Genomic DNA, 25,676 nt, shown 5'->3' with positions numbered 1-25,676 from the left:
AATGATGTTGTTTCAAGATAGTATAGATTTTCTGGGAATTAATGTAGTCAATGGTGCAATTCAAATGAAGCCACATGTATTAACTAAATTGACACAGTTTCCAGATGAATTGAAAGATACAAAAACAATACAAAGATTCTTGGGAGTCCTGAATTACATTCACAAGTACATCCCAAATTTGACAGAGAAAACAACTCCAATCAGGAAACATCTCAAAGAGGGATGGTCACCAGAAGCAACAACAGCAGTTAAACAATTGAAAGTAGAATGTCAGCAATTGCCAAAGCTCCAGCCACCAGGTGATGGTCTGCTTATTCTCCAAACTGATGCTTCTTTAGATTTTTGGGTAGTCGTTCTTCTTGAACGAAGGGAGAAAGGTGAAGAAAAACTTTGTGCCTATGCATCGGGTGAATTCACACCCAGCCAAAAGAATTATTTCATAGCAGAAAAAGAAACATTGGCTATATTCAATGGGATACAAAGGTTTGAGTTATATCTTACTCCCGTGAAATTTTTAATATGAACAGACTCCAAGAATTTTAAATATTTCTTATCTACCAAAATATCAAGACAGATTGCAAAAGGAAGAATTCTTGCATGGCAGATCTGGTTCCAACAGTTTGAGTTTGAAGTAGAGTGGATCCTAGGTAATTCAAATTTTTTGACAGATTCATTAACCAGGGACATGAATAAAGCATTCATGACTTGTCCAGGTTCTTGTTTTACCATCCCAGGTAAAGGTCCACAGGACGACAGTTTTTATACATTTGTTGACAGGTTCAGGCTATTTGAAGGACATGGAGGCCATCTTGCAGAAGAAATAAAAAAAGTTGTGGGAATGAGACTGAGAAGAAACACTTGGATCAAAAAATGCCAAGCATGGCAATCCAAGAATATAGGTACCTCTTTAGGCCTAGATGATACACTGGTAAAAATATATCCTTTGCCTAATATGAAGGTAAAATTATTTTTCAGAAGTCTCTCAGATCTATGGTCTAGCGAATATACTGAACAAATGATATGGACCCTCAAGGTTTTGAATTTTTATCAACTTATTGGAGGGATTGATTTTGCTCTCAGTATTTTCACAGGAGCAAAAATTTTAGATCTTGAAGAAATTCCTATCAAGCCTGAATTAGAAAAATTATTTTATCTTTAAAAATCCCAGACATTTTTGAAGAATTGGAAGCCTCTTTTCTGCAAAGGTTTGACGAGAATTATGTAGCAAACGACACTTTTCCTCAATATGAGATATTTGAAGGATTTGCTGATTGGGAGATAAAAGATGGCTTCTGCAGAAAAAATCCAACCACCAGGATATCTCAGTGCATTCAACGGACGATGCAATATCTCAGAACCTTCTCATCCCCTTGGGATTATCACAGTCTCAGGCTAAGAGAAAGTATTGATCCTAATCCGTTTGCACAGGTTTTCAGTCATGAAAGGATCAGAGAAATCGAAACCAGCAATAATGAAGAAATGATTAAGTAGCATGATGGTTGGTTCAATGAGTTTGGAAATCTAAGGCTGATAGAGAAAATATAGATTCTATAAAAGATGGATGATTTACAAGGAGAACCTAAGACATTAAAATTTATGATTAATCAAAAATATTTGGCAACTATCAGTGCTATTTCACCTAATTGGAATAATAATGTAATCCATATTATTAGTTTGATGATCTCAAAAAGATTGTGTACATCAATGATTTTTGAGTTAGGCTGGCAACATAAAGATTTTATGAGTAATAATTGCAAAGAATTGGTTCAACATGCAATCGAGAGCTCCACCAATATGTTTCAAATTTTTAAATGGGAACTCTTAAACAGCATCGAATTGGTAGTAAAAAGGTCACCCATAGTCAGAAATGTCTTTAAAGATTCCTTTTTAGATATCGGGATCAACGCTTTATCTTTTCTGAACAAGTGGGAAAAGTAAGAGGCTATGTACACACCTCAGCAGCAGGGTCTCCACCGAATAAAGACGAATACAGAAAAGGGAGAATCATCAAGAACAACATCAAAAAGGACAATAATTTCAGATAAGGATGCCAAAGGAAAAGCAACAGAATCTACTTTACAGGACGAGCTGACAGATGCCTAGGACCCAGCAGATATCGAAGAAGAATACTCTAAGCTGATGGAACGTCACTACCAAAAGATGCTCGATGAGTACAGACCAGCACATGACTCTTCTAATGAATTTGATCCTGATAGTGACTATGATTTGGATAGAAGCCCTATGGGACCATGGTAGGATAGGATAGAATCTTTTGTACTAGAAAAGTTGAGTAGACACCATCGACAAAAATTATGCCGAAAGGACCCTCAATTATTTCTGTTTGTCATTTTAGTTAGAATAGTAGAGTTAGGATGGATATAAAAGAAAGGATCGGCAAAAGTTCAAGCATCGCTTGACAGAGAACTCTGAGATCTCTTATTGTAATAAGTATTATGTATTCTTCTTGTTTTTATTAATATCGAAGCCTACTGGGCCGCCTGTCTGAGGATAATTTCTGTAATCCAAAAGAACTTGGAACTGTAATGCGAAGGCGTTTGAAGACCCGTGGAGAGAGGTCGTAGTTGCGTGAGCATGTTCGGTTGAGGAGAAGTAACCTACCTCAGATATGCTATGTAGATGTCTTCGAATTTAATCAGAAGTAAGTTTGAATACACCAAAGCTTTCTAAAGCTGTTTATTGTTGTTTTCTAGTCGTAATTATTAGTCTCTGTTTATTGATCACGCCTATTTTGGTATCAAAGCCACACCCCGTTCCTTGGAAGCGATACATTCTATAGACAGAGCCTAAAGTTATCCAGGTAGCCTTTGAAAAGCATTTGTTTTTATGAGTGCTGAGTAGATAAGAGCTGCTTCAGTCAAACTCTGAAATAGAGTGTAAGAGTTCAATATGGCCAATTTCTTAAGATCCTTTTCAAACACTGATAGAGGATCTGTATTTGAAGTAGATAGTAGATCTCTAGAATCTAACCATGTAGAACATGAAAAGGTAGAAGACCCAGAAATCTGGAACCCACCCATGTTAAATTCTAAGGAAATCTATCCAGTTCCATCATTGTTCAAACTGTCAAAAAGGGCCTTGATAAAAGAGGTAGAATTGAAAATAAAAATATCAGGTCCATATGTTCAAATTGTCGGTCTCAACCTGTTTTCTGATGATGAAATTAAAAAGTTCCGAAAGTATGTGGCTAAAAGGATATTTTTCTATTTACATTTTGGAGGAATTAGAATTGGGTTATTCGATCCTAATAGTGACTATGATTCGGATAGAAGCCCTATGGGACCATGGTAGGATAGGAGAGAATCTTTTGTACCAAAAAAGTTGAGTAGACACCATCAGTGAAAATTATGCCGAAAGGACCCTCAATTATTTATGTTTGTCATTTTAGTTATAATAGTAGAGTTAGGATGGATATAAAAGAAAGGATCGGCAGAAGTTCAAGCATCGCTTGACAAAGAACTCTGAGATCTCTTATTGTAATAAGTCTTATGTATTTTGCTTGTTTTCATTAATATCGAAGCCTACTGGGCCACCTGTCTGAGGATAGTTTCTGTAATCCAAAAGAACTTGGAACTGTAAGGCAAAGGCATTTGAAGACCCATGGAGAGAGGTCGTAGTTGCGCGCGCATGTTCGGTTGAGGAGAAGTAACCTACCTCAGATCTGCTGTGTAGAAGTCTTCGAATTTAATCAGAAGTAAGTTCGAATACACCAAAGCTTTCTAAAGTTGTTTATCGTTGTCTGCTAGTCTTAATTATTAGTCTCTGTTTATCGATCACCCCTATTTTGGTATCAGAGCCACACCCGGTTCCTTGGACACGATACATTCTATAGACATAGCCTGAAGTTAGCCAGGTATCCTTCGAAAAGCATTTGTTTTTACGAGTGTTGATTAGATAAAAGTTTCTTTAGTCAATCTCTAAAATAGAGTGTAAGAGTTCAATATGGTCAATTTCTTAAGATCCTTTTCAAACATTGACAGATGATCTGTATTTGAAGTAGACAGTAGATCTCTAGAATCTGACCATGTAGAACATGAAAAGGTAGAAGACCCAGAAAGCTGGAACTCGCTCGTGTTAAATTCTAAAGAAATCTATCCAGTTCTATAATTATTCAAACTGTCAAAAAGGGCCTTGATAAAAGAGGTAGAATTGAAAATAAAAATATCAGGTCCATCTGTTCAAATTGTCAGTCTCAACCTGTTTTCTGATGATGAAATTAAAAAGTTCCAAAGTATGTGGTTGAAAGGATATTTTTATATTTACATTTTGGAGGAATTAGAATTGGGTTAGCTCCACTATTCCATCATGGTCTCAACACTCCCTGTATAGAAGAAGTTTTTGACACCAGACATAACATATATGATCATGCCCGAATTGGAACAATATTGGGAAATCTGTCCTTGGGATGTCAATATGGCACTATCTATCCAGATTATGCCATTATTTTGTCTGATATTCACTTAAAAGATTGCTGGAAAGCTTTGATCGAGGTGCAAGGCCTAGAAAGCGTTCAAGACAGTGAATATCTATTAGTGATAGTCCAAAACTCCTTCCAGTTAACAAATACAGTGCATCCTAAATTAAGACAGCCAGTATTAAAAGACTGTGTTGCTATAGGAATAAGCAATGCACAAGTAGAAGGTGTTCATTATGACAAAGAAGCTTTGCCTAATGACTGGTATATACAATATAAGTCCCTGGCATCCACAGATAGTTCAAACAGTTCTCTTAAAAGAAAGTCGGTATCAGATGGGTGTGTTAGAATTATCCCAAATAGACCAAGAATACCACGACCCATAGTTATGCTAGAAAAGCATGTGTTACCAACAATCTTAGAAAATGAACAACCTCCTGTCAGTGGAAGAAAATCCTTTTATCATCATATCCCTTTACCAGAGGAAGCTAGTTCTTCCACCAGTACCCCATTGTCTACAAACCAGTTGTACATACCAGAAGAAAAGCCTTTCTTTGCTGTAAATAAGATGTTTAGAACATATGTCAACACTACTCCACCTGTAAAGGAATTTCAGTTTTCAAATCACAGATTTGTAAGAGGAGAAAAATGGCCGCCTAAAACAAAGTTTAGTACTATTTCATCCAATACTAGATAGCTAGCAACAAGGGCTAACTATGCTCCATTACAGGAACAAAATTCACAGAATCCAAATGATATGGACCAAGTATACCAGATAGGAAACTATTTAACCACTTGGTGTGCTCACGCTAAAGATGTTCTAGATGACTTAGATAAACAAGCTGTTTTGATAAATGCTAATCTGAAATTGCTCTATGATGAGCAGTAGTCAGAAAATCTAGAAAAAGAAGAAAGAAGAAGAAGGAGACAAAAGAAGAAGGCCAAAGAAATTCCCAAGTTTCACATAGATATGAGTGCACCCAATTATTGGGATCAAGAAGAAGAAGAATCAAAGGAAGCAGTAACTGCAACCAGTGTGGAAGAGTCCACTTCTAAGAACACTGGAAAGCTAACCAGTGAAAGAGAAACATATAAAATAGATAAACCCTTTGTTTCAAAAAAGGAAGTGATGACCCTAGAACAAGCTGCTTCTAAATTTCCTTCTTTCATCTTGCCATCCATAAATAATCAGAATAAGGCTCATATCCTGAAAGAAGTCAATAAGTACCCACGTGTTGAAGAAGATCTGTATGCTGCTAATACAAGTGGCTATATCTTAGATTTGGATAATTCTTCCAACCCTGGAGAATCAATCCAAATTTGGATAGGTGCTCCATACCAGATGCAGGTCACAAAAAAAGTGGATAATGTATCCATTATGGTCCTAGCAGAAAAACACATGACTGGAATAGTCTATGATTGGTGGATGGGACCATCACAGGAAGAGAGGAGAGCCATTATTGAAGCCGAACTGACCACATTAGAACTATTGTTGAAGACACAGTTCGTGCCAGAATTAGTTGATGAGAGAAAGCAATTTATAACATATCTTAGTCGAATGGAATTAAAATATTTGAAATATTTTGACCAATTCAGTAAAGATTTCATGGCTAAGGTTTTTAAAGATATTCTCTCAAATGATGTGGCTCAAAGAATTTCTTTTTTGTCAAAATAACCAAGCATCTTAGGAGACCTCATTATGAAAGATCTAGATGTACAAAACAAAAGACTAGATCAAGTTTATTGGGTTGACCTTATCTTCAGAATTACAGAGAAAGTTAAATACTTATGCTGGCAAAAGAAGGCGCATGACATCAAGCCTAGTTCTGATGTATTCAAAATAATGCTACCATGGACACCATTCAAAAAGAAGAAGAAAACAAAAAGGTGTGGTAGATTTAAACCCAAGAGAGTCTCAAACCCAAGAAAGCAATTCCGCAAGTATAAATTTTTAAAGAAAAGATCAAGACCAAGAAACAATAATTGTTGTTTCATTTGTAAAAAAGAAGGACATTTTGCACGAAAGTACCCGCAGAATTCATCAAGTAAGTTTAAAGCTTGTATAGATATAGAAGACTTTCAAGATGATTGGTCCATAGTAGAATCAGAAGATTATAATTCAGATGTATATATTTTGACTGAAGTATCAGATGTAGAAGAAGAAGAAAAATGTGTTCGGAAGATGAATTTCTATTTTTCCTGGTCAGAAGATGAATTTTCAGAAGAGCTCCACTACAATGAAGAAGAAGAAAGTGACAGTGAGGTCACTAGCGAAACAACAGAGGTTTCAGAGGATGAATCAGAAGGCTTACAGTCAGAACAGTCAGAAAACAAAGGTAAGCAAGCTATGTTACCTTTTCCAGAAGTAAATGATTTTTGTCCATTTCAAAAAAGAACCATAGCCTCTACCAGTCTACCAAAACGAGAGATTACTAAGACAGAAGAAAATATTTTTAAAAGCAGTTTTATGCCTGTCTTCTTTCTGTATTTGAATTTGATAATATCCAGACTTCATATCGAATTTTTTGAATACCTTGTTGTGTTGTATCTTCTGCATTATGGTTTCTTGCCTTGGCAATGGATAATTAAAACTCTGAGTGATTGCATTGAGGGGTATGTAATTTATCACCATTCTCAATTTACCGCTAACTATCTCGGAATGATTCCTTACCAGAAACGTTGAGCAAGCGTAATGAGACTCACTTGGCTCGATGAGCTACATTTGTAGAAATTCTTTAATCTGTCTTTTTATTTCTTGCTCGTCTGAGGGAGTGTAGGGAATCATCTCCCCTTTGACTCTGTTATCGTGCAAGGTTACAATTCTTGCATTGGACTTTCTGCTTCCCAAAACTATTGGGGATTCTCTGAGTAGCTTTTTAGAAGTATTTTGTGGATATCAATTTGTTCTGTATACCAATTGGGGTCTATGCATGCCATTTGTTTCGCTTTAGATTCTGATCTTGATTCATAAATCTATAGAAGTTCTTGCCAGTCGTCAGAATCCTTAATTGGCTTTCTGGCTCCCACCCTTTTCTGTTTATTTTCATCTCTTTCTTCTGAATTTGCAATAAACAATTTAGGTACAGCAATAGCTTTCTTTTTAAGGTTTATAATCAGCTTGTCTTGGTTGATCGTTACTGGAATCACAGAATATAAGAATGGCATTCCCAACATTAAACTATCTGAGGGATCAAAATGTTGTATTGCAGAGATCTTAACTATACTGCCCTCAACTTTTAATGGAATATTATCTACATAATGAGTTAAACTCACAGATCCTACTATGGTTTCTAAAACCAACATGTTCTGCAAGGGTTTCCAGAGATATTTAATCAAAGATGGTATACCCAGATTATTTGATCCAACGGTATCTATGAATGCATCAACAAATATCCATTCATTTTTTACTTCAACTTGAACCGGGATATAAATAAGGCTATTTTAACAAAGTATTTTCTTTTGTCTTAGTAATCTCTAGTTTTAGTAGACTGGTAGAGGATGTGGTTCTTTTTTGAAATGGACAAAAAGCATTTACTTCTGGAAAAGGTAACGTAGATTGCTTACCTTTGTTTTCTGACTGTTTTGACCGTAAGATTTCTGATTCATCCTCTGAAACCTCTGTTGTTTCGCTAGTGACCTCACTGTCACTTTCTTCTTCTTCACTGTAGTGGAGCTCTTCTGAAAATTCATCTTTTGAACAGGAAAAACATAAATTCATCTTCTGAACACATTTTTCTTCTTCTTCTGCATCTGATATTTCAGTCAAAATATATACATCTGAAATATCATCTTCTGATTCTACTATGGACCAATCATCTTGAAACTCTTCTATATCTATACAAGCTTTAAGCTTACTTGATGAATTCTGCGGGCACTTTCGTGCAAAATGTCCTTCTTTTTTACAAATGAAACAACAATTATTGTTTCTTGGTCTTGATATTTTCTTTAAAAATTTATACTTGCGGAATGGCTTTCTTGGGTTTGAGACCCTCTTGGGTTTAAATCTACCATACCTTTTTGTTTTCTTCTTCTTTCTGAATGGTGTCCATGGTAGCATTATTTTGCAGACATCAGAACTGGGTGTGATGTGATGTGCCTTCTTTGAGCAGCATAAGTATTTAACTTTTTCCGTAATTCTGAAAAGAAGGTCAACCCAATAAACGTGATCTAGTCTTTTGTTTTGTACATCTAGATCTTTCATAATGAGGTCTCCTAAGTTGCCTAGTAATTTTGACAAAAAAGAAATTTTTTGAGCCACATCATTTGAGAGATTAGCTTTAAAAACCTTAGCCATGAAATCTTTACTGAATTGGTCAAAATATTTCAAATATTTTAAATCCATTCAACTAAGATTTGTTATCAATTGCTTTTTCTCATCAACTGGTTCTGGCACGAACTGTGTCTTCAACAATAATTCTAATGTGGTCAGTCTGGCTTCCATAACGGCTCTCCTCTCTCCCTCTGATGGTCCCATCCACCAATCATAGACTATTCCAGTCATGTGTTTTTATGCTAGGACCATAATGGATACATTATCCAATTTTGTTGTGACCTGCATCTGGTACAGAGCACCTATCCAAATCCATATTGATTCTCCAAGGTTGGAAGAATTATCCAAGTCTAAGATATAGACACTTGTATTAGCAACATACAGATCTTCTTCAAAACCTGGGTACTTACTGAATTCTTTCAGGAAATGAGCCTTATTATGATTATTTATGGATGGGAAGATGAAAGAAGGAAATTTAGAGGCAGCTTGTTCTAGGGTCATCACTTCTTTTTTTGAAACAAAGGGTTTATCTGTTTTATATGTTTCTCTTTCACTGGTTAGCTTTCCAGTGTTCTTAGAAGTGGACTCTTCTGCACTGGTTGTAGTTACTGCTTCCTTTGATTCTTCTTCTTCTTGATCCCAATAATTGGGTGCACTCATATCTATGTGAAACTTGGGAATTTCTTTGGCCTTCTTCTTCTATATCCTTCTTCTTCTTTCTTCCTTTTCTAGCTTTTCTGATTGTTGCTCATCATAGAGCAATTTCATATTAGCATTTATCAAATCAGCTTGTTTACCTAAGTCATCTAGAACATCTTCAGTGTGAGCACACCAAGTGGTTAGATAGTTTCCTATCTGGTATACTTGGTCCATATCATTTGGATTCTGTGAATTTTTTTTTAGTAATGGAGAACAGTTAGCCCTTGTTGTTGGCTGTCTAGTAGTGGATGAAGAAGTACTGAACTTTGTTTTAGGTAGCCATTTTCCTCCTCTTACAAATCTGTGATTTGAAAACTGAAATTCCTCTACAGGTGGAGTAGTGTTGACATATGTTCTAAACATCTTATTTACAGCAAAGAAAGGCTTTTCTTCTGGTATGTACAACTGGTTTGTAGACAGCAGGGTACTGGTGGAAGAACTAGCTTCCTCTGGTAAAGAGATATTATGATAAAAGGATTTTCTTCCACTGACAGGAGGTTGTTCATTTTCTGAGATTGCTGGTAACACATGCTTTTCTGGCATAACTATGGATCATGGTATTCTTGGTCTATTTGGGATAATTCTAACACGCCCATCAGATACTGACATTCTTTTAAGAGAACTGTTTGAACTATCTGTGGATGCTAGAGACTTATATTGTATGTACCAGTCATTAGGCAAAGCTTCTTTGTCATAAAGAACACCTTCTACTTGTGGATTACTTATTCCTACCGCAACACAGTCTTTTAATACTGGTTGTCTTAATTTAGGATGCACTGTATTTGTTAACTGAAAGGAGGTTTGGACTATCAATGATATATATTCACTGTCTTGAACCATTTCTAGACCTTACACTCTGATCAAAGTTTTCCAGCAATCTTTTAAGTGAATATCAGACATACTAATGGCATAATCTGGATAGATAGTGCCATATTGACATCCAGAGGACAAATTTCCCAATATTGTTCCAATTTGAGCATGATCATATATGTTATGTCTGGTGTCGAAAACTTCTACTATACAGGGAGTGTTGAGGCCATGACAGAATAGTGGAGCTAACCCAATTATAATTCCTCCAAAATGTAAATAGAAAAATCTCCTTTCAGCCACATACTTTCAAAACTTTTTAATTTCATCATCAGAAAACGGGTTGAGACCGACAATTTGAACAGATGGACCTGATATTTTTATTTTCAATTCTACCTCTTTTATCAAGGCCCTTTTGATAGTTTGAATAATGATGGAACTGGATAGGTTTCTTTAGAATTTAACACTAGCAGGTTCCAGCTTTCTGGGTCTTCTACCTTTTCATGTTCTACATGGTCAGATTCTAGAGATCTACTGTCTACTTCAGATACAGATCGTCTGTCAATGTTTGAAAAGGATCTTAAGAAATTGGCCATATTGAACTCTTACACTCTATTTCAGAGATTGACTAAAGCAACTTTTATCTACTCAGCACTCGTAAAAAACAAATTCTTTTCGAAGGCTACCTAGCTAACTTTAGGCTCTGTCTATAGAATGTATCACGTCGAAGGAACGGGGTGTGGCTTTGATACCAAAATAGGGGTGATCAATAAACAGGGACTAATAATTAAGACTAGCAGACAATGATAAACAACTTTAGAAAGCTTTGGTGTATTCGAACTTACTTCTGATTAAATTCGAAGACTTCTACACAACATATCTGAGGTAGGTTAATTTCTAAATTCTCTAAATGGGTTTTTACATCTGGACTACGAATGAGAATGTCATCAATATATGTGACAATAAAATCATATTTGTCAAAAATGAAATCCATTCTTTGTTGGAAGAATGCGGGGGCGTTTTTCAAACCAAATGGAACAACTTTCCATTGGTAAAATCTGGCTGGACAGATAAAAGAAGTTTTATGCCTGTCTTCTTTCTGTATTTGAATTTGATAATATCCATACTTCATATCAAATTTGTTGGATACCTTGTTGTGTTGTATCTTCTGCATTACGGTTTCTGGCCTTGGTAATGGATAATTAAAACTCTGAGTGATTGCATTGAGGGGTTTTTAATTTATCACCGTTCTTGGTTTACCCCTAACTATCTTGGAATGATTCCTTACCAGAAACGCTGAGGAAGCGTAATGAGACTCACTTGGCTCGATAAGCTGCACTTGTAGCAATTATTTAATCTGTCTTTTTATTTCTTGCTTGTCTGAGGGAGTGGAGGGAATCATCTTCCCTTTGACTCCGTTATCATGCAACTCAAAATAAGAGAAAGTATTGATCCTAATCCGTTTGCACAAGTTTTCAGTCATGAAAGGATTGGAGAAATCGAAACCAACAATAATGAAGAAGTGATTAAGTAGCATGCTGGTTGGTTCAATGAGTTTGTAAATCTAAGGATGACAGAGAAAATATAGATTCTACAAAAGATGGATGATTTACAAGGAGAACCCAAGGCATTAAAATTTATGATTAATCAAAAAGCTTTGGTAACTATCAGTGTTATTTCACCTAATTGGAATAATAATGTAATCCATATTATTAGTCTAATGATCTCAAAGAGAATCTGTACATCAATTATTTTCGAGTTAGGCTGGCAACATAAAGATTTTATGAGTAGTAATTGCAGAGAATGGGTTCAACATGCAATCGAGAGCTCCACCAATATGTTTCAAATTTTAAAATGGGAACTCTTAAACAACATTGAATTGGCAGTACAAAGGTCACCCACAGTCAGAAATGTCTTTAAAGATTCTTTTTTAGATATCAAGATCAGCTTTTTATCTTTTCTGAACAAGTGGGGAAAGCAAGAGGCTATGTACACACCTCAACATCTATACTGTCTTGAAACAACATCATTTTTCTTTCTAATAAAACTATGCCATGCTGCTGAACTTCTTTTAGAAAAATTTCTAAATGCTCTAAATGGGTTTTTACATCTAGACTATGAATGAGAATGTCATCAATATATGTGACAATAAAATCATATTTGTCAAAAATGAAATCCATTCTTCGTTGGAAGAATGCAGGGGCGTTTTTCAAACCAAATGGAACAACTTTCCATTGGTAAAATCCGGCTAGACAGATAAAAGTAGTTTTATTCCTGTCTTCTTTCTGTATTTGAATTTGATAATATCCAGACTTCATATCAAATTTGTTGAATACCTTGTTGTGTTGTATCTTCTGCATTATGGTTTCTGGCCTTGGCAATGGATAATTAAAACTCTGAGTGATTGCATTGAGGGTTTGTAATTTATCACCATTCTCCGTTTACCCCTAACTATCCGGGAATGATTCCTTAGCAGAAATGTTGAGCAAGCATAATGAGACTCACTTGGCTCAATGAGCTGCATTTGTAGCAATTATTTAATCTGTCTTTTTATTTCTTACTCGTCTCAGGGAGTGCAAGGAATGATCTTCCCATTATTCTACTTTGAGTATGATTTTCCCTTCTTCATTTATATATGGTACCCTTCCCAGCTGCAAATGAATAGCATGGTCATGATATTAACTAGGTGGAAGACCCTTGGGCATTAATCCAATTACCTTGGGATGATTGTTCATAGGTTTATCAAGATCACCTAACATATATGATATTAATGTTTGAAAATTTAGTGAACATAATAATGCCATTACACCCTAAATAACTATTAGTGTGACGCCCCAGGCCATGTAATTGGTATGGTATTGATATATGAAGTAAGGCTTTTTCCCTTTGAAAGTATCCAATTTAAAGGAAAGAAAAAACTTATACCATCTATGAAAAATAGAGATTCGACATACTACATGTAGTTAATAAGTGGCATCCATACCTTATAGGAAGAAAATTCAAAGTAAATAAAATCATGATAGTTTGAATGAACTATTGGAACAAAGACTACCTTTAGAAGATAAAAAAGGGTTGCAAAAACACTAGTTTATGACTTTGAAATTATCTACAAAAATGGAAAATAAAATATTGTGAGAGATGCACATATATGGTTTCCTATACACTATTTCCTTTCCAAAATATGACTGTGTGGAAAACGAAATGATATAATGGAAGTAAGATGAGAATGTGTGCCAAGTAATGAAGCAACTATAGGAGGACCCAAATGAAATATAAAATTTTATGTGGAAGAATTATTCATTGTGATATCAAAGATCAATAAAAAAAAATTGGAAAGGTCTAAAAACATACCATAAGGTTGGGAAATATTTTAATTTGGGAAGTTCTTAAAGTAGATGTGCAAAATTTTATGGGCAAATATGTAGTATGCAAACAAAATAATTGGGAGATAATCAAGACCCTAGGGTGCCTATAACTATTAGCCATCCCAAGCTACTATTAGGAAGAAGTTCCAATGGATTTCAAAGGAAAGGATGTTAATATGGTACTGATAGATCAAATATATACTATGCCCATTTTTACTCTCTTTATCATCATGTTAAAGGAGTTACAATGGAAAAATAATTCATGGAATTAGTCCAAAATCTACATGGAATCCTAAACATTATTGTACGAAACAAATATCTAGTTTTCACTAAATTTTTTTGTATTGCGTTGTTTTTTTGTTGGGGTACTTAATTGGATCATAAATCATATTACCATCATTAATCTGATGGCAAAAATGAGATGTGAATATATGTTTAGTAGGATATTTTTGTTTCTTTGCATGTGATAAATAGACACAATGAGTAAAGTGGTTACCCTTGGAAAATTTGTGGTACAATACATCTTTCCATTCTTCAAAAAAATGTCCCCACTTATGGAAATTTGTCATTATCATATTCCATCCATCACATCACCCTTGAAAGGGACTATACATGCTCAAGTAGTGGAGGAACACATAATGCACTAATAAGATGTTTTCAAATAATTGAAGGAAAATTTGGTTATAGCACAAAATAGGATGAAAAAACAAACATTTTATCATCATAGTGGAAGGGAATTTGAAGTGGGGGATTGGGTACTTGTGAGGCTACAACCATATAAGAAAATATCCCTTGAGAAAAAAAATAAGGATAATGAATCAACATAGAGTTACTATGACCCCTATAAGATATTGAAAATGATTGGAAGTATCGCTTACAAATCATAGTTTCCTCCATATTCATGCCTGCATCTAGTCTTCCATGTTTCTTTCTTAAAACAGGTAATCATTGATAATATCATAGTCCAAAGTAATTTACCATACATTAATGAAGAATGTAATATTATGATAAAACTAGAAGCGATCCTAGAACAATTATTAAGAAATTGATAAATCAATCAATTATTGGGTACCTTCTCAAATGGAAAAACCTACCAATGGAAGAGATTCCATGGGAAGATGAGTTGTTCATGCAGAAAGACATGTAGTTAGTAGAGTGTTGAGGTAAACATTTTTATAAGGGGAAAGATTTCCATAAGTGGGATCGAGACCACATAATACCAATAGATGGGAATAAATTCAATAACTACCTTTACTAAAATCAATCTATCATCATAATAAAGCTATCTATGACACCAAAGTCCAATGCATCATTTTAAATTTTGAATCATCCATATTCATTCTATCTTAACCTAACCATTTAGTTTTAATATGTATCTAAAACATTTAAACCCATCATCCAAGCTATACTATGGGAAGGGGAGGGCCTGCTTCACCTCCAACAAACTGTGTTTGCCAATATCTACTGCATATAGTGTTAAATTCTCCAATTCTCTTCCATACTCATGGAATTTTTCAAGAGAAGTAGAACCTCCTTTACAATGTGAATATCTTGTCTAGAAATCAGAACAAACAAATCACGCCGCCAATGAACAAAAGGTGACTCAAAGTGAGATATCTACCATAATTGATCCCTATAAGTAGTGTTTTCTCCCTTGCATCAAATATATATTTCCTTAAATCTTCAACTACCAAAAGAAAACTGTGACATGGATAGAGGGAATCCCTAGTCGATCTCCCTAGAATCCCTAAAGAAAGCCAAGACCAAGCGATTTAGGAAGACTACAAAGCTCAATGTGGTCATGCATCTCATCAATAGTGAATTAAAGGGAGGGAAAACCAAAATGAATGAGTAAAAGATGGAAATAAAACTAGGATACCTTATCATAGGCTCTTGACAAGTCTACCTTAAGAACACCAATTGGTAAATGCAAGATTTGATGGTGTGAATTAATTTTGAGTTGTCCTAATAGCTTCATGGATTTGAAGGCCTTGAAAGAACCCAAATTTTTCTCTAGAGACATAACTGGGCAAAATAAGCTTAAGTACGAGTTTAATCAATTTTGAAGTTATTTTATAAATATAATTATATAAAGAGATGAATGAAAAATATCTAAAAGAGCTTGGCTAATACAACTTTGGAATCAAGTCCTAAAGATTAGGATTCATGTTTCCAAACACCTTACGAAATAATCAAACGTCCTCCATAACAATAGATAACTAGTCCCAATAAATCAAAGGACTCAACAATCCATCCATTAAACCCTACGTTTTTAGTATCTCAAAAAATCTCAAAACCTACAACCATTATTCTTTAATCACAAGCTTGTACATGAAACATGACTACACAAATCCTAAATATAATTTTTGTTTATGGCATTTGGCATTAGGAATATTATATAATTATATATATATATATATATAACTAGAGTAAACAAATATCTTAACAATGATACTTTAATATGTTAAAGCCTTAAAAGAGTTTGTTATTTCATCTTAGTTTAAAAAGAATATATAATCCATATTAAAACTTTTGAAATGCCAAGAGCAAATTGTTCTATGTAATTGTACAATTTATGTAAAGAGAATTCCATTATTTACGAACTAAATCAGATATACGTAGTGTATTTTGAATGAAAAGTAATTTGGCATGGTTAAGAAAACGAAAATTTCACATAGTTATAGGAAACTTTCAGATATGAAAATCATATATTTTGGAAACTAATTCAATTTATTATATTTTATATTTTTACATTATGTAAGAGATTAGTTATATTTAAATTCAAGTTTCTATGATCCATATCATATTGTATTCAGAATTTTTCGGAAGAAATCATATTGAAGATTTTGGTCGACGTGTTTCGAACCAGTGAGTGTGGTTCATCTTTAGGACATGATGATGAATCAAATCTAAGAAGAAGATTAAATAGGAAGACAGGTCAACCTAAAAACTAGAAGATAACAACTATATTTGACCAAGAAGAAGACAAGGGAATGTTTAATAATATTTAGATAATTTTTATTAATTTATTGAATGTTTATTTTACTAAAACTATATATTCTTAAACGACTTTATTTGGTAATGGTTTTAAATTTATGAAGATAATAATCAAAGAATAACTAATCCTATTTTTATTTAATTAAATTATAATATATTAATAAATTTTAAATTTAAATATATATATATAAATAATGGTTATTTAAATCGATATAAAAAACTTAAATGATGTGTTTAATCGAAATATAAAGAAATTAAAATTAAAATGTAGGATTTTAGAAATATTTGATTCCTTTTATATATTTAGTAATGGTTTAAATTATAGAATGTTGGTAAATTATATATTTAAATTAATGTCGATATATATAAATTTTTTATTGAACTATATTTATTTAAATTATAAAATATTAATAAATTATATATATATATATATATATATATATATATATATATATATATAAAAGGTTATATACATACTAAGGTTATCCGTATTTAATAATAGGTGTAATCTAAATATAAAGAATCAAATTAATTATAAATAACGATCTATAAATGAAAAACCTAAGATTAGAAATATTTGATTCTTCTTTGTTGTTTTTATATATAATAATGTAATCATATATAATGATGTAATCAAACTAATAATTAAGATTGAAATATAAAAATATAAAATATAAAAATATATATATATTTCCTGCTATAGTTAAAGTTTATCATTTAATAAAAAAGGGGATTCTAATATTACTAAAACAATAGTATAATTAAAAATAATGTTGATAATTATATTATTAATAATAAAATATCAGCCATAATAATAATAGTCCAAAAAAAAAGGACAAAATTAAGAGGAGAGGGCGGGAATCCAACAACTACTAATTTTCTAGCCGTCGTCCCTATTAATATTACTAGAAGACCTCTCAATTTCAATGGCTTCCCTAAATTTACGATGGTGGAAATGAGGGTTCTTAGCGATAACCCTAGCCTCCTCAATACATATATGATGCTTGGTATTTTCTGCATGTTCAACCAAAGCTCATGAATTGGTCCTCCCATGCTTGATATCAGCAGCGTGTTCCTTAATCCTCTAGTTACTAGAACGACCAATTTCGCTGATGTATGAAGTACCATAGGAACAAGGGATGATATAAACACCTTTCAGATCCAAAGGGTTAACATGGTTTTTAACAAACTTAAGGGAACTTCTAATGGTGTTGAGGGGTCTAAAGGTCGAGGGAATATTATGCTTCTTTAGGATTCTAGCAATCTTGTCTGTCGTCCCTTGGATGAAGGGAAGGTGGACTCTTAAACTGCGATCGATGGGTTCTTTCTTGACCTTGGGGCCTTTGCTCGCTTTGAGAAAAGCTTTGACACCCTACTGCCTACTATAGCCATTTTGGACAAAAACATTAAGGAGATGGGATTTTTCCTTAGGAAAGTGGTCTTCATCAGAAATTCTAAGAGCCTGAGTGTCTAACTTGTTGAGAACACCTATCTTCTGAGTAGGAAAATGGTGAGAGTTGGCATGAAGACACTGCTCAGTTAGAGACTTTTTTCAATATACCTCATGGGAGAAAGATCCATCAACTTTCCTAGAAATGAGGACATCAAGAAAAGGAAGGCAACCATTGACCTCACACTCCATCATAAACTGGATGGAGTTAGACTGATTACTGAGATGTTGGAAAAACAAGTCTAATTTCTCAAGCCCATGCTGCCATATGGTGTAGGTGTCATGAACGAATCTTTTCCAAAGCTTGGGTTTAAATCAAGTTAAGGATAAAGCCTTGGATTCAAAATCTTCCATAAACAAGTTAGCCGTGATAGGGGACAGGGGGGAAACCATTGCAACCCCATATGTTTGTTCATAGAACTCACCTTCCAAACAAAAAATGTAGAAGTGAGGTAGATCCCAACTAATTTGGTCGTGTCAGGATCAGTAAGGCGAAAGATGACATCAAGGGCATCCTTAATGGGGATGCTAGTGTACAGGTAAACAACATCAAAACTGACAAGATTGTCACATGGTTCAAATCTCAAATCTTCCAATTCTTTAACAAAAGAAGAGGAGTCTTTGACAAAGAACTCCATCCGCCCTACTAGGAGTTTCAGCTTCATGACTAGATATTTAACCAAAAGGTAGGTTGGCCCACCAATGGTGTTGACAATGAATCTAAAAGGGACTCGGTCTTTATAAATTTTAGTAAGCCCATAAATCTTGGAATGATAAAGCTACTTTCAATCAATTTATAACTAAAAGACAACCCAGCTTCTAAATTTATATTTTTGAAGTTGTGAAAAGAACCAATCGATTAATTGTGAAAACCCCTAAAATCATCTCTTCTGGTCAATGTATTTATATTTTTCAAGTTTACATTTCCATAAATAACTCATGAAAAACCATCAACTTGTACTTACCCGAGATCTTGCAAAATTTTTAAGCTCCTTATTTTCGTTTCTTTGTGCGTGAAAAACTTTTCTCTTCTTATTTCTTTATTTTATTTTACATATATTTCTTTATTTTATTTCATATTTTTGAAACTAATGACATTGAATTTATTTATAAAATTAAATTGTATAATATAAAAATTTAATGTAATAATAGATATGTTTATTTAAAAAAAAAATAGAATTTAATTTAATTATTAATAATTGTTTTATATATAAAAAATATTAAATTTTCATGAAATATTCTAAAAATATTTTTACAAGTATTCACAAATTAAAAGTAGAAATTTATCTCTAAAGTAGTTATTTTTTAATTAAAATGGTCAATTTAAATAAGTGTCATATCAACAAGTCTCATATGAAATGAGTTATGGTTTTTTGGAGATGGGATATTAATAAGACGTTGTCTTTAATCTAGCGAAAAATTCATAAGAAACTCCAAAAAAACTTACAGACAACTCATATTGATAAATCCTATTATTATAACAATGCCTATTTACAAATTAAAAATTTCAATAATAAAGAGCAAAATTTCCATAATAAAAAACAAGTAAATCTTGTTAACTGTTTTTTAGATGTATATATGTTTAAATTATATATTAATTATTTTTATTATTATTTATTATTATTATTATTATAAGTGATAATTTAGTTAAATTTTATGATTTTTTGAATTTTCATAACATTAAATAAATGTTTTGATATTTACTATGGATTAGTTCCCATTGTAGAGATGTTATAATGTAATCTTCAAATTACATAAAAATTAAAATTAAATTAAATTAAGCTAAAACTCAAAAAAGATAAAATTAATGTAATGTACACATTTTAGCTCAATAAAAATAAAAATAATCATACAAAAATAGAATAATAATAAAAATAAAAATAATTTATGGTAATGTCCTATGATATTCATTTGGAATATAGCCTATTTAAAAGGGAAATTAAGTCAATTAAATCTATCATAACCCTAAATTTATCAATAGAAATTTCTTGACATGCAAATATTTTTAGAGTAAAAAGAAATTTAATCCCTTTATTAAAACTTTGATAAATCCAAAAATAAAATAAATATAATACACAAAGTCAAAAAGTATATATAACATTTATAATATTAATATTTATAATTGGAAAATATTGAGAAAACTTGAGAAACCTTTTGACTTCTTACCTTGCCACAAATTTTGTATGTCTACCTTTACGTTGTCTCCAATAAATTCCTAATCCTATTTCCCGTATGTCAGAAATTTTTTTTTGACTATGCAGAGTTTGTCCTAGTGGATTTTTCCCCGATAACCTCTCAGCCCTTGTTCCAGAAGCATAGCCCTGGGAGCTACAAAGTCTTGGAATACATAAAAGGTAGACACCGGGAATCGTGTACAGGGGCGTCATGCCCCATGAGGTTGCAGTAAAGAAACTCAGTGGTATTGGCCCTCCTCAAATGATCATAGTTTCTCTGCAGAAATCTAGAACTGGCCAGTATCCGCCATTGCTACGCGCTTAGATTACTCCATTTTATTCCAACCATTATATTGATCTTCTGGTCAATGATTACATGCGCAAACGGTAACTTCCCGCTTATCATTCATAGAAATCCAACAACATTCTTCTGAAACTCCAGCTTTGCAGCACATGCTGCAGATTTCGGCCTCTCCGAGTTTTTGTACGATTCGGGTACCTAGGAATGCATCTCTGCCATTGCAGGATCCTATCCTATGGCTAGCTTGCTCCACGTGAATATTCCGTGGCTTAATCTTATGGGCTATAAGAAAAATATAACCGAGAGATTAAAGAATCTAGGGTTTGTGTTTGATAAAATTTAGCAACCCACTTATACGCAGCGACATCACCTGAAAAAGTAAGATACAGGCACAAGCACTACACGAAAAAGTCACTTATCATCGTACCCGTGACCCCACTACTGCATATCACCTCGTCTGAGCAATAATTCAATTACCCACAAAGCTTGTTCAGAAAAAATGAATGATGCCTGCGCAGACTGACATGATCAATTTAATTTCATAGTCACATTAGGGTACTCTGCATGTTCTGTAAAGTTTCCGGAGTAGGGCGCCACCAGGATTTGAAATTACAGTTCCATCCGCTCATATAGCCCTCAAGTCAGTCCCAACAAATTTAATATGCATAATCATTGTTGTTGTTACAGAGCTTGTTCCCGAGGATGATTCCCTTGGGTTGTCTGAAGTTTATTAAAGTATATATATCTGCAATTTCGAAGGAATTTATTGTTAGATGTGTATTATTGACCATCTACATCATTCAGAATTCTTAATAATTTTTTAAATTATATTTATTTGAGAATGTAAGTACAATTTTTAAAAAATTCACCGTATTGGTAGGTGTGAATTTCAATCTCAATTTTTGTTTCAGGGTAATTTGTTAACATCTAAAATTAATGTTTGATCTTTCATTTTTATATTATGGGTAATTTGCCGATATCCAAAATTAAGATTATAGAGTGAACAATATACTACGAAGTATGTTATTGTTAATTTAGTTTGGCCATGGAATTTAATAAATTGGAAATTAAATTTTATAAAATATAATAATATGCTCATAAGTATTTAAGAATTGGAATGGTCACTGTGGTTGAGTAGGAGATCATAATTTGTAAATATAAGTATTATTGTTTTTCATTAATAAGATGTATATTGAATCATGATGATTCATATTGCATATCATAATTTTAATATTTGAAGTGTCTAACATTCTTTACTTAATCTGAAAAGTTTTATATAAGTCCTAATCATAGAGATGAGGGTCGCTGCCTATGACTGAATGTGTTGTCTTAATTTGGTGGTTTTGGGATGAACGAAATCCAAATGGCTAGAAAAAGCCAAAGCCTTCTACTAAATGTTGATTTAAGTATAGCCATCAAAAGTGCTAGCAAATGGCAATTTGAAGATGTCCTGAATTTGTGGTAGTTTGAAGACGACCTCAAACTATAATTGGATCTCAGGGTTAAATGTTCCATAAACATTTCTTGATTTAGCTACAGCTTGATATATTATGCTAAATTAAAAGTACCCGGATATGGGGATTTGAAGATGATTGCAAATTGATGTCTGTTTGAAGATCTCGCTTTGAAAATGATGGCAAATTGAATTAAACTCATGGCTTCGAAGCTGACAACAATTTTGACTCTTAGTCTTATTTCAAAACTAAAAGTTTCACTTTCAATCATTTATATCATTTCCCATATGAAATACAACGTGAAAAAGTGAATATCATTTCGATAACTATGATTTCCTTAGGGTCAATTTGATAAAAATACTATGTTATAAAATTACAACTATTTAGGAAACAATTTAAATGATAAAATAAAATTAAAATAAAAAAAATAAACATTATTTTACTATCTCAAAAAAAACAATAAAATACATGAAGCATCTAAATGCCCCCACAATGTGGTTGAAAATGAAGAGATTAATTGAATGCATCTAAGAGCTCCACAATGCGCTTGAAAATGAAGAAAATGCCTTCAAAGCTTTATCTTCTAACCGTTATCATCAATATATGCTTTATCTCAACCTCTCCTACCTGGAGCCAAGGAAGGTTGTAACATGATTTTTAAATAACCTAAACTTAGTTTCCAATGACTTAGCTGCTGGTTACCTATCAACAACAAATTCATTTATCTTTTGCTGAGTTGTGAAAATGAATATTGATGAGAACAGAACTAGACCGATGAACGAGAGATCCATTTACTAAAATTCTTGGAAGATATAATCCCACGAGCTCAAATATGACACTACAAATTTAATTTCTTCTCCATGTTGGAAGCTTCTGATTTGGTTCTAAGCTAACTAATCCAGGTTAAATTCTCCACCGCATTTCCTATATGTACTTTAATGGAGAACCTGCTAAGCAGTATGTGCCCAGAATTCTGACTCCGAGAAAAGAAATGCAAGTTGCCCTCTGGCTTTTCCAGTGAGAGTAAAGACAAAACTTTAGAAAATCCGGTGACATCCACATATGAGATAAAATTCGGGAAGTAAACACATACCGAGAATTTTGGTTCAATCTTTCTTCTCAGGCGAGTGTAAAGGCAAAACCTGCAAGAATATGGTGGCATATACCTAGAAGCCTGAGAAGGCAAGTAAACTAGTTCTCCTCTTCCGTTGATGGTAAATGAGAGTTTAAGGCCATTCATCTAGTAGAGAAGTTCCATTGCAAGCCTTGCGATATATTAGACATTCTCATGGATTCGAATAGATGGGATGGTTTCACTCAGAGTAAGGTGATAAGTTGGCGATTCTTTCTTTGTATTTGACGGTGCCAGCATCGGTGTTATTCAGAATCTACAACAAGACAACCTTCGGGAGTCACTTTTAAGACTTTCTATCTGAAAATATGTTGAGAAAATACGATGGTAAATGAGAGTATAAGGCCATTCATCTAGTAGAGAAGTTCCATTGCAAGCCTTGCGATATATTAGACATTCTCATGGATTCGAATAGATGGGATGGTTTCACTCAGAGTAAGGTGATAAGTTGGCGATTTTTTCTTTGTATTTGACGGTGCCAGCATCGGTGTTATTCAGAATCTACAACAAGACAACCTTCTCTTTCGAAAGTGCAAATTTGGGAGTCACTTTTAAGACTTTCTATCTGAAAATATGTTGAGAAAATACTTGAGGAAATAGTCTAATTTATAAACAAAATGTTTTTTTACATTTTTTTTATGGTTAATTTTAACCAAAATTTAGTAGACTTTTAGGAAACTTGAGTTTTCTAGTGTTTTTTATTTTCAATGGTTAATTTTAAATCAAATTTGGTAGATATTTTTAGAAAACTTGATTTTTCTATTGATTCAAAAAATGTATTTTAAACAACAAAAGATGTCTACCATTTTTTCAAAAATGTATTTAAAACAACAAAAAATCACATTCTTGCTTGAAATTCTATACCAGAATTCCACTAGAAGAAACTATTTCATGTATAAGTTAGACTACACCAAGAGTTGAAGTATTTCTCATAGTAATGCATCTAACAAATTGAGTGACATGTCCATATGCACACCATAACCTTAATAAGTTAGATGTCTGATCATTGAAGTAAAACAAAATTATAAAATATTTCTAACATAAAAGTATTTTTAAAATTTTAGTAGGATGAAAATATATATTTTCATTTTCAATTTAAAATTAATATATAAATTAAAAAATATTTAACAATTTAAAAATACAAAATTCCTGGTAAAAACTAATACATTATTGTTTGTAATTCACATTGGGTCTGAAGTATACCCTAAAACTTTTTTTGTTTGGCTAAAAGCTCTTCTATTTGATGCAAGGAAACACAAGTTAGTTAACAACTGAAGACCTAGAGGCCTCTCGGCCACTTATGGAACACCCAGATGTAATTATAGGTGGGGAAAATATAAAATGATGAATCAACATGCATTACTAGCCTACCCATGGGTAATATGAGGTGTGATGGTTTTCGCTTGAATAACAATGATGAATCAACATGTTGGATGGTTTTCCCTTGAATAACAACAGTGAATCAACTTGCATTAGTAGATAGTAGCCCGTTGTTGGTTTGATGGTTGTAGGGCATTCCAAATAGGTCAAGGTTTTGTTGATAAAAGAATGAATTTTCTATCACTATCAAATTTTTGGAAAGGTGCTCCAAGAGGTGTGTTGAATCAGTTTCTACCATTATAAAATTATTCAAGCACTTCTAATTTCAATATTTAAAAAAAAAATAGTGAATTGATTATCTATTAATTATAATGAAAGAATAATGTGATGCAAATCAAGGAAAAATTTAAATAAATTAATATTAATTCAAAAAATTGTTTTATAATATTGTTTTTATTATTTATAATATTGTTTTTATTATTTATAATCTAATGATAATGTCCACCCGTATAGGGTAGATGTGTCGATGTAAATGTTTAATATTTAACATTTATATCGAAATCAATTAAAAAAAACATTAAAAACAATAAACAAAAAGTTAAAAGTAAAAAATAAAAAGTTAAAAATAATGTAAAAACTAATGTGCGTAAACATTTAAATGTTTACCCAATTAATAATATTTTGATTTTGTTATTGACTGTGAATAGGATTTACTACAATACCATGGGTCAATACCATGTCTTATCAATATTACATGCCCAAAACCATAACCTATTTTACAATCAAAATATTGTATAACAATATGTCATCATTCTTAACTATAGATATTCACCCCTAGTTTAAGGTAGATATTATTAACATATAAAAAAACTTTTTTACAATACCATGAACCAATACCATAGCTTATCAATACTACATAACCAAAAACCTCACTTATTTTACAATATAAATATTTTAATTTAATTTAATTACCTTTAACAAAAACTCCTCTCCATACCCTCTAACCAAATCTACATGGCCAGATAAATTTTTAGGCGATTAAAACGTCTTACGTCTTGCGCTTGCTTGTCCATTATACCTACTACAGTACCTGCTCTTCACACGCTCTAGTGGAATATTTACATGTAAGCTAATTACTTTGATTATGTTTATTTTTATTTCTTGACAAGTCTGATTTATAAAGGATTTTTCAATATAATGGGTGGCATGCCCTTGGTCCTATTAATTATATATATAATTTGATATTTATTGATATTTATAAGTTTCAAAAATTGT

The 25,676-nt window shown here is 32.7% G+C and overlaps 1 pseudogene; it reads left to right on the top strand.

The window, feature by feature from the left end:
* The first annotated feature begins 5,402 nt into the window (after positions 1-5,402).
* LOC149181077 (putative protein phosphatase 2C 66) overlaps positions 5,403-25,676 on the top strand; it is a 41,036-nt pseudogene continuing 20,762 nt past the window's right edge.

Source organism: Pinus tabuliformis, chromosome 3_2, assembly GCF_031772625.1.
Source record: "Pinus tabuliformis cultivar Carrire ecotype Pingquan chromosome 3_2, CPIR1, whole genome shotgun sequence".
NCBI classification, from domain to species: Eukaryota; Viridiplantae; Streptophyta; class Pinopsida; order Pinales; family Pinaceae; genus Pinus; species Pinus tabuliformis.
The sequence above is the reverse complement of the archived record's forward strand: the minus strand, read 5'-3'. Positions and strand labels throughout refer to the sequence as shown.